At 33.2% G+C, this 10,054-nt stretch overlaps 1 long non-coding RNA gene across 1 annotated transcript; it reads left to right on the top strand.

Annotated features, from left to right (window-relative positions):
- The first annotated feature begins 5,256 nt into the window (after positions 1-5,256).
- On the top strand, positions 5,257-9,455 carry LOC145952662 (uncharacterized). Its single transcript, XR_014430166.1, has 4 exons — positions 5,257-6,074; positions 6,257-7,976; positions 8,738-8,821; positions 9,192-9,455. It is a non-coding gene; the product is annotated as an uncharacterized LOC145952662 (long non-coding RNA).
- The last annotated feature ends 599 nt before the right edge of the window (positions 9,456-10,054 follow it).

The raw sequence follows: 10,054 nt of genomic DNA, 5'->3' as shown, positions 1-10,054 counted from the left end.
TGTCTTCTCTACTCTGTTAGTGATTGAATTTCGTAAGTGAATAATAGGAAGTTTAGGATCAGAAACTTGATTGGCTGTAATATTGATGATACAGTCACTATGCACTTATTAATATTTGTGCAAATAAATGTTATAGAATAAATGGTCCAGTTATAACTATAAAAACTTTCTATATCACTCTTTGGTTGGAATGTGTGATTTGCAACTTGTGTTGATTGCTGTGGTGAATTTCATTATTGTTTCTTGGGATATTAGGCGGTGTTGGAAGCAATGTATGTGTATTAATGAAAAGGTTATTTTTTATGATATTTTTCTAATGGACTATTTTATAAGAGTTATTTTTATTATCAGTTATGACTTATGAGGGGTCATTGCGACTCTTATACTACTGAAGGTGTTATTTTATGATATTTGTAAGAGTGCGGTGAAGATTGAAGGGGCTTATCTTTCTTCCAAGGAGTGGCATCTCTTGAAGGGTGTTCTTCACCAAACCATGGTGATTCCAAGGCTTCTCCTCCATTGGAAGTCTTGGAGAAGCTTGAGAAGAATCAAGGAGCCAAAGATCTAGGGAGAATCTTGAAGAGGAATCAACATCAATCTGGTTCCAAAGCAAGTCTTCCATCAAATGGTGTTTTGATTGGATAGGTGTTACGTGTATTGGCTTGCATGCCTTGCGAATCTTGGTCATGGAAAGTTCGATTGTCTGGTGGGATTGTTGCTGCAGAAGATCCATGCCCCTTGCTTATAGTGGGGATGTATGACGATGACGTGGATGATTTCTAGGTCGTGCCCTTATGATGGAGGGCGAAAGACCTCTTGGTAAGGGAAAATGATATCTTTGTTTTGGATATGGGAGGTACAATGACTCTGCTCCTTATTTGGATCTCTGATATCCAGTAGCCTAGACGGCTGTTAGTCTTGGATGGCTTGGTTGGGGTTTTTTGGTTGGTGCATTTCCTTAGCTTCAACTTTTCAACATGTTTAAAGCTAGCCTTTTTCTTACTATTTTTGACTTTTCTGAATGCTTCGACGTTTTCAACATGTACGAAAGCTTGCCTTTTTCTGAATCTTTTTTTTTATTGTAGACGCTAATGAACAAAAGATTCATTTTCCCTGATGATGGTGCTTGTTTATTTGATGAGTATTATTTTGAAGCCACTCTTGGCTTTAGTCTTATAATTTGTTCCTGGAAGCTTTCTTATTTCTCCTTTGCCAGTTTTGTTCTATCTTATTGTTGATATGTATCATTTTTCTTGGTGGCTATACGAAACCACTTATATGGAGTGCTCATGTTGGACTAGACTAGAACTATCATGGAGTCTTGCTTCTTAAAGGGGGTACCCGAGTTGCCTTCCAATTTAAAACTCGACCAAACACTGCTTTTTCTTTTATTATTTTTTATCCCTAACTTTTTCATAGGACGTATCCTATCGGGATCGTCAACCTCTTTTTTCTTGCCTAAGACCCTTGTCTTGGAGAGCTTTTTTTCTTACCCTAAATGTTTCCTCGAATTCCCTTTGCGGGTTTTCATTCTAGCGAGCTCTTAACAAGAAATGCTTTTAAGTATGATGCTTCTTCTCCATATTGGAATTGTGACACCCTTACTACCCCAACACATACATCGCAATAATGTAATTAAATTAAGAAAAATAAACTTTCGAAGTTGGTAAAAAGGGTCACATAAAACTTCATAACAGTTCTTTCATCAATATCCAAAATAACTGGAAATAAAACTTGGAAGGTAAAATTTAAGAGTTTACAAATTGTTTTCAAAATAATAGGTTCAACTCCATATACAAATACAATTCATGTCCTAGAAATCCTCTGCCCCGATGTCACAATATCAGAGCATACCCATAAATCAACTATTGGCATTCTAAATGCCACTCAAAGCCAGATCTTCCTCACCTAAAACATCCACAAATTGTACGGTGAGAAAAGAAAACATCTATATGTAAAGCACATAAGGAAAACACAACATAATCTCATCATTATTCATTAATGAAATATTCACAAGCATTTATATATATCATAATTTATCAATTATTCAACATCTTCACATCTCAATTACATCAATCCACACAAATCGTACAATTAACATTATGCCAAGGCCAAGCCACAACTGACATAAGTGATACGGGTTAATTGCCTCACTCATCCCACACCATGCCAGGGTCACGCCCTCCCTGTAGCATCACTTACCCAGGGGCCGTGCCATCCCTAGTCATTGAGGTGAGGAACCACAATCACATCACAATCCACAAAATCTCTTGCAATTAACCCTATGCCAGGGCTGTCATATTCGACATAAGTGATACGTGTTAATCGTCTTACTCATCCCACACCATGCCAGGGTCACGCCCTCCCTGTAGCATCACTTACCCAGGGGTTGTGCCATCCCTGGTCATTGATGTGGGGCACCACGATCACAATCATAATCACATTCATACAACATCTCATCTCATATCACGATTCCACATCACATACTCAATAGATGAGTCTAACAAAATAAGGGTTTACACATCCCTCAAGCAATTCACATCTAGATCATCAATTCTTATTAAATAATATAACAATAACATTCATAAATTAATATAATAAACAACAGAATTACCAATTTAATATAATTTCAACATAACGGTAAAACCCCCAATTGTTCAAAAACCTAGCTCATAGGCATTTTTCTACAGTTTCGTTCTCCCTCTCAGATCATCATTCTTACAAATTAAATATATATTCATAGTCCTAAATACATACAGAATCACATAAGAACAATAATTCTCCAAACAGAAATAATTATAAAATTATTCATAATCCTCTTCTACCCAATTCCCTCATGTAACTTTGCATACAAATAATCCCCTTTTCCCCCGTACCTGGATAAACAGCAGTTGAACTAAAACAGGGATCTCTTGGTCTCCTCCTCTAAGTGCCCCTTGGTCTTTAGAGAGAAGAAGAGGGAAAAGAAGAGAGAACAGAAGATAATAGGAAGAGAGAATGAGAGATGTGTGAAAATGACAGGTGAGGGACTCTATTTATAGGATTTCAGGCTCACCTACCGGAACGGCTCGTTCCAAAAGTGGAACGGCTGATCTAGACCCCTTGAAACTACGCAAAATTCTCAACTAGAATGACCCGTTCCAAAACCAGAACGCCCATTCTCAGAACAAGCAAAATGGCCCGTTCTCCCACAAGAACGGCCTGTTCTCCCACAAGAACGACCCGTTCTCCAAACCAGAACGGCTTGTTCTGCTTCTCCAATTTTAGGTATTTTTCTCCTTCCGAAACGGCCTGTTTCACTTTTGAAACGGCCCGTTCCGGGCAATCAATTGGGCCTCTGGCCCAGCGATTTTGGGCTGTTACACCACTAAATGTGACACCCTTACTACCCCAACACATATACTGTAACTTTACAAATAATGTTTAAAAAAAGGTAAAAGGGTTCACATGAGAAACTTCAAAAATCGTTCTTCAATAACCACAATAATAAAGATTAAGAAAATGAAACACAAGAGTTTACAAATTGTTTTCAAAATGATATTTTCAATTTCAAATCCATATAAAAATTCTGTTCTAAAAGTCCTCTGCCCCGATGTTGTAACACCCCAGTTTTCAATAAAGTTATTATTATTATTATAATAATAATAATTATTATTATATGGTATTTGGTCATAATTATTTTAATAATTATAGAAGAGTATTATTTTGTACGTTTTAAATAATTATTGTTTTGGACAATTATTTTGTACGTATTAAATAAGTATTTTTTATTAGCATATTTAAATAAATATTTATATGTTTTAAGAGAAGGTTGATTTTATATGATATTTTGTTATTGAAATTATATTATTATACTTTGGGTCAGAAATATATTATTATTATAGAGGAAAAATATTTTATAATATACATGTATTTATTTTATTTAATTATTTTGAGGAAAAAGAGAAGTGGGTTAGAAGAGAAGGAAAATGGGTTGGGTTGACCCAGCCCAATGGATTAATTTTAAGGAGTCAGCTAGTGTTAACCCTATCTACCTCATTTGCGTTCTGAAGGGTTAGGAAAAAAAAAGAGAAACAAAGAGCTCTAAGGAAGAGTACTCAGGAACGACCTTAGATCACACCTTTGTCTTCTGCTCATCCAGGTAAGGGGGAGTGAGAAATCTTGCTCTGGGTGTGGGAATATATGTTGGGTAGTGGGATTGGCCCCCAATCCTGTGTATTGTTGTATTTTGGTATGCTCATGTTTGAGGGGTTTCTCCCAATTGTATATGTTTTGCTTATTATTTTTCTTATATGCAATTAATTGTATGATTTAAGATCTCTATGGGTTCCTATGGGAAACCCTATGAGAAATAGGCAAAATGTTAATATTTTCTATTTTGATTTCTGATTGTTCTATTGTATTCCTTGTTAAATGTAATGTGTAAGTATGTGATTAATTTTGAAAATAAATATGTTTTGATATGATTTAGAGTGCTCTATGGGTTCTTGCGGGAAACCCTATGAGAAATAGGCAAAATATGAATATTTTCTATTTTGATTTCTAATTGTTCTGTTATATTCCTTGTTTGCTGATATGTAAAAATATGTATTTAATTTTATAAATAAATGAGTTTTGATATAAATTAAAGTGCTCTGTGGAGACTTTGTGAATATGATGAGATAATGTGAAATGTGATTGAGATATGAGATATGAAATGTGATTGAGATATGAAATATGAAATGTGATAATGAAATATGATGACGAAATATGATGATGTGAAATGACCATGGGAAATGATAATGTGATATGAGAATGCATAGAGTCTTGATTGACATGCATCATTTGCATAAGTGTTTTAAGGGTACAATATGGAATACACCGCCAGAGAAGGCCCCCTAGTGTAAAAGCCTTGGGGATTAGTCCTTGGGGATAGCTCGGTTTGGAAGTCTCAGTCTCACCCATTGTGTGTATGGGATGTATCTTGCGCAGCTTAGCTATCCCGACGAGACTCTGGTAGTATATCCTTCTAGTGAGAGTGCGCAGAGGGTGTGACCCGGCATGTACTCCTAGACTACTCTTCGTGTATTGCTAGCGGCAATATGCCATGTGATGTTTTACTGGCGCCACATGCATGATAGTATGTAGTTCGTGTCCATGCATGTGCATTCTTATTATTAAATGATGATAAATTACTATTTGTATGACTTGGATGATTGGATAAGCTATTGTTGTTGATTGATCTATGAGGTAACTGTATTGTTTGTGTTTGGCTATCCGGTGTGCGTTCCTACACCGTAAGCCAGAGTGAGATGTTTCTCACTCCTTTCTTTTGTGTTGTTTCCCTTGTTTGATATACAGGAGACCATCAACAGCATGAGGCTGAGGATGTGGACGATCACTACAAAAAAAATAACTTATGCCTACAGACACTTTTACCTATAGACCTGAATTAGTGTAGGTAAAACTATAAAAAAAAATTTACCTACAAATGTTTAATGTAGGTATAACTCAAAAATCTATACCCGCTTTTGTTTGGTGTAGGCAAAACTCAATATAACTTAAAATTCTTCTACCAACAAATTATCAATGTAGGTAAAAGCCTTCAAAGACTTATACCTACTACTACTTTAAGTAGGTAAAAAATTTACAAAATTTATACCTACAGTTAGTTAATATAAATAAAAATCCATGTAAAATAAATAAATAATTATATATAAGACTAATTAATTTCATAGAAAATCAATATCAATACAAAATATATAATTAAAAATTAGAATTAAATAACCAATCTTTAAAAAATAATTAATTAATAAATTAAATAAAAATGTATCAATTAACAAATCAATAATTAAAACATTGAAAAGTTTATATATATACTGCAGTGTGTGAGCCCAAAACATTAAAAAGTTTATATATATTGCAGTGGGAGCCCAAAACGCATCATATTAATAAACCAATTACACCATTCTTTCTCGCTGCACCCATTCCTCGCTCGTGTCTCCGTGTTTCCGTTCTGAGTCTCGTGTCTCCGTTCTGAGTCTCGAAGTTTGACTACAACCTTCAAATGCTTCTTCAATATTATTTATTTACAGGTTTCTTCATCATGAATTTGCATATCTCCTACATCTTATGTGTTTCTTCTAATCTAGGTTTTCGGTTCATATAATCCCAATTCGTCTACTTCATTGCGCTTTACTTTCGAATTTTATCTCGTACTTTTCTTCTTCTTGAGTCTAATGTAGGATTTGTTTATTGGTACTGAGTTTGCTAACAGATGTCGAAGAAGCACTCACAGATCTCGTATTCGAACGTTTACCAGTTTGTCAATAGGTATTTTATATCTTCTCACTCTTGGATTCTTCCTCTGTAAATTACATTTTAAGGATCATATTTATACTCTATTCTTCTTTGATAGATTTTCAATTTCATATTTTATAAGCAATATATATTTTATAATTTTCTCTTGTAGTATATCTGTTCTAATAAATTGCATGCGTAGTCTGCATCTATTTTGAACTTTGTTATTACTCTGTTGTGAAAATTATTTTTCTAGGCAGGATGTAGGTTTTTTATTATACTGTCTTGCATCTATACTGTTATGTATATGGATTTGTAGTTTTTCAATTGGAAACCAAGCATACACATGTAACTTTCCTTGGTTCATTGTCTTGCATCTAGGAATTGAACGTTTTCTCTCCTGTTGTAGTTACTCCACACATTAACACTTTACCATCAGTGCCAACCTCACAGTTGAATTCCTCTGCCATCATAAATTCAAGCAAAATTAGTTAACACTCATCAATAGTGATTAAAAGTGTTTATGTAATGAAGTAATATAAAATTTAGAAGATTTGAGATATTTTATTTGTTCCTAGTGGATACGTTAGGAGTATGGTAGTTGAGTGCATGTTTGGGTCATAGTTTTGTTGTGGGATTTGTGATCTTTCAATGGGCTGTTTTGATGAGGGGCATTTCAATGGGGAGCTTGAAAATGGAGTGAGTATTGGGTGTGGTGAAGTGGGTTTTGACTTTTGAGGAAGAGATAAAGACTGATATTGCTGCCATTGAGGATGCCGTGAAGGTGCTGTTGCTTGGTCTTGGGGAAGATATTAACAAGGAAGGTCTTAGGAAGACACCACTTCGTGTTGCCAAGGCCCTCCGTGAACTTTAAGAAGTTATTGTACTAAAGTAATTTATGCATAGAGAAAATCTTGCCAATTATACATGCACGAAGACAAATGGAGGACTATTATTTTGTGGAATATAGTCTTTTGTCCCTTTTGTAACACAAAATCATTTGTGAGGTGCATAAAATGATGAGTGAGACTTACGTGATTTTGTGATTTCCAACAAATTTCAGCCAATAATAAAGTGTCAAGTAATTTGTCATGATTTATTATTGATATTCTCTATCCTGTTTCAAAAGACATTTATTTACCTATTGTATCTCTCCTTGCTTTGCAGCCTGTTTATCTTGACATTCTCATGCCACCATTAATTGAGAAGTGGTAGCAACTTTCAAATTTTGATACAGCTTAGGTGTTTCTATTTATGTTGCTAAGTAGACTAGATTAATATGTGGAATCAGGGTCTAGTCTAATTTAATTCTAAAGGCCAGGTTATTCTGTTTGTCACTCTTTTTTTATGCCTTCTCATCTGCCACAAATTATAATGCCTTCAAGATGACGTTTCTGTTAAACATGATAATGAAGTCTTCTCCCTGTATAATATTTAAATTCATAAACTTATGCTGGTAGCTGGAAGTTAGGTTATCATTCTGATTCACATGTTATGCATGGATATTGGGGAAAACTATCTATATAATTTGAATTTTTACATGGACTATATCTGTATCGTCATATGTAGTTTCTTGCTCCTTATGTGGAATGCTGGTGTTCAATTTTATACAGGAATTGGGTACCGGTTTTGCTCAATTTGCTAAACCTGTTTTTAGGAGGTGCATAAATATAATCCAGACCCAACGATTTGTTAAGGTTCTGATTACTTTTTCTGAATGTTCTTTTAAAATTTTGTTTGCTTTATATCTTCTTAGAAAACTCATTTTTTTTGGTTGTTTCTTAGGCATTGCCTGGCATGTTAGTTGCCACCCTGTTGGTGCTACAAGTTTTTTCCTTCTTTAATCTCTCATTCAAATGATGGTCTACTATCTGATTTCTTTTTAGTATATAATAGTATTAGTTTATATAGTTACTTAGTGTTGAAACCTTTAAATTATAAGGTTTTAGGTATATAGAAAAATAATAGAGACTGAATACGATATAATTGATATTGACTTGATATGATATGTTGTAGTACAATGTGATGATAAAACCTTAAGTGTTAAAGCCTTAATTATACAAGTAGTTCTAACTAAATAAGGTAACAGATAATAAATTATAAGGAAACATACACACTAACAAAAAATTGGGAAACTAGTCCCAAGTAATAATTTTGCTTGAATGTGTTATTATCTAATCTGTTTATTATCTTTTATTGATCACTCAAGGGCTACTAGGCCTGCTATATCGGTTGATGGATTTGAGTTACATAAAACCTAATAAATATCAAGTGTTATTATGGTGTCTATCAAATTATTAATTTGTTTGCATAGTCTATTTGAATCTAGATGATTCATTTCCTTGGCCTTTATGATTGTCTAACAAACTACTGTATTACCATTAGAGTCTGATTTTGAGATTTTATTTTATTTTCCAAGTTCCAACAAGTTGAGGCTAATTCTATTAATCTATTTCAGGCTGATCCTGTTGCCACTAGGGTTCCATATGATAAGGAGTTCATTGTTTGCTCTCTTGGTCTTGGCAGTGGAATAGAGAGTTTGGTACTCATCCAAATACGAATCTATATCAGTGCAATTCTTTTATAATTGATCCACTTGAAATAAAAATAATGTAATATAATGTAACCATTGATTACTTTTTTAATACGGGTAATTATTACTTAATTTTTAAGGTTGGGGAAATAAAAATAACATAATATGCTTCAGGAAGAAAATATACTTGTGACAAATATTTTCCTTGCCTAAAATGTTTCATTTTATCTATTCAATTTTGTTAACTCTTAAATTCTATCTCTTCATTCCCTTCTAAAATGTTACTTTAGTAATTAAAATGCATAATTTAATGTCATAGTACATGATGATGATAATTATCATAGCGTTGTAAAATTGACATCTTTCATATTTTTTTTAGGATTGGTGAAGGATTTACATGCAGTGGATCAACATAGATGGCAATACTTACATGATGACATTTATCAATGCAATATGTTTTCCTTTTTTATTTCTAATTAGCAACTTTAACATCATGAATTTGTCATTTTTATAACATAGTTTGGGTACTTATATTTCAAGCTCTATGAACAATGTTACTTGAAATATAATACAAACATGATGTTTAGAATAACATGACAACAATTACTGGTATTTGACACTGATATAGAATCTCCATATTTGACTTTTTTTTTATACTTTAATGTCATTTTTTGTATACAAGATAATAATAAAATTTGAACTACACTTCGTATAGAGTACACATATTCTCTATAAGATATATTATATATATATATATATATATATATATATATAGGTACAATAATAATAATAATAATAATAATAATAATAGTAATAATAATAAATAAAATAAAAAATACTTTTACCTATAGTCAGAGCATGTAAGAATAAGTTAATGACTTTTACCTACAGTCATAACATGTAAGTACAACTTAATGGTATTTACCTATAGTAGGGAGTGTAAATATAAGTGAATGACTTTTACCCACGCATACAAATTGTAGTTAGCTCTTATATATATAGTGACAGTCAAATGTAGTTGTAGGTAAAATTATGTCTGTAGGTAAAACTTATAGTGATAGGCTATTAGTTGTAGCTATATGCCCCCTCAAAGTTGACAACTTCAATGTGTGTAGGTCAAAGTCCATGATACTTTTACTTATGGAATTTTGATTTTTAGTGACATTTTTTGTGTGTAGGCATAAGTCATTTTTCTTGTAGTGGATGGAGTTGAGGCTTCTATGTGGGATTTTGCTCTGATAG

This window comes from Cajanus cajan, chromosome 10 (assembly GCF_000230855.2).
Source record: "Cajanus cajan strain Asha chromosome 10, NIPB_CcT2T_4, whole genome shotgun sequence".
NCBI classification, from domain to species: Eukaryota; Viridiplantae; Streptophyta; class Magnoliopsida; order Fabales; family Fabaceae; genus Cajanus; species Cajanus cajan.
The sequence above is the reverse complement of the archived record's forward strand: the minus strand, read 5'-3'. Positions and strand labels throughout refer to the sequence as shown.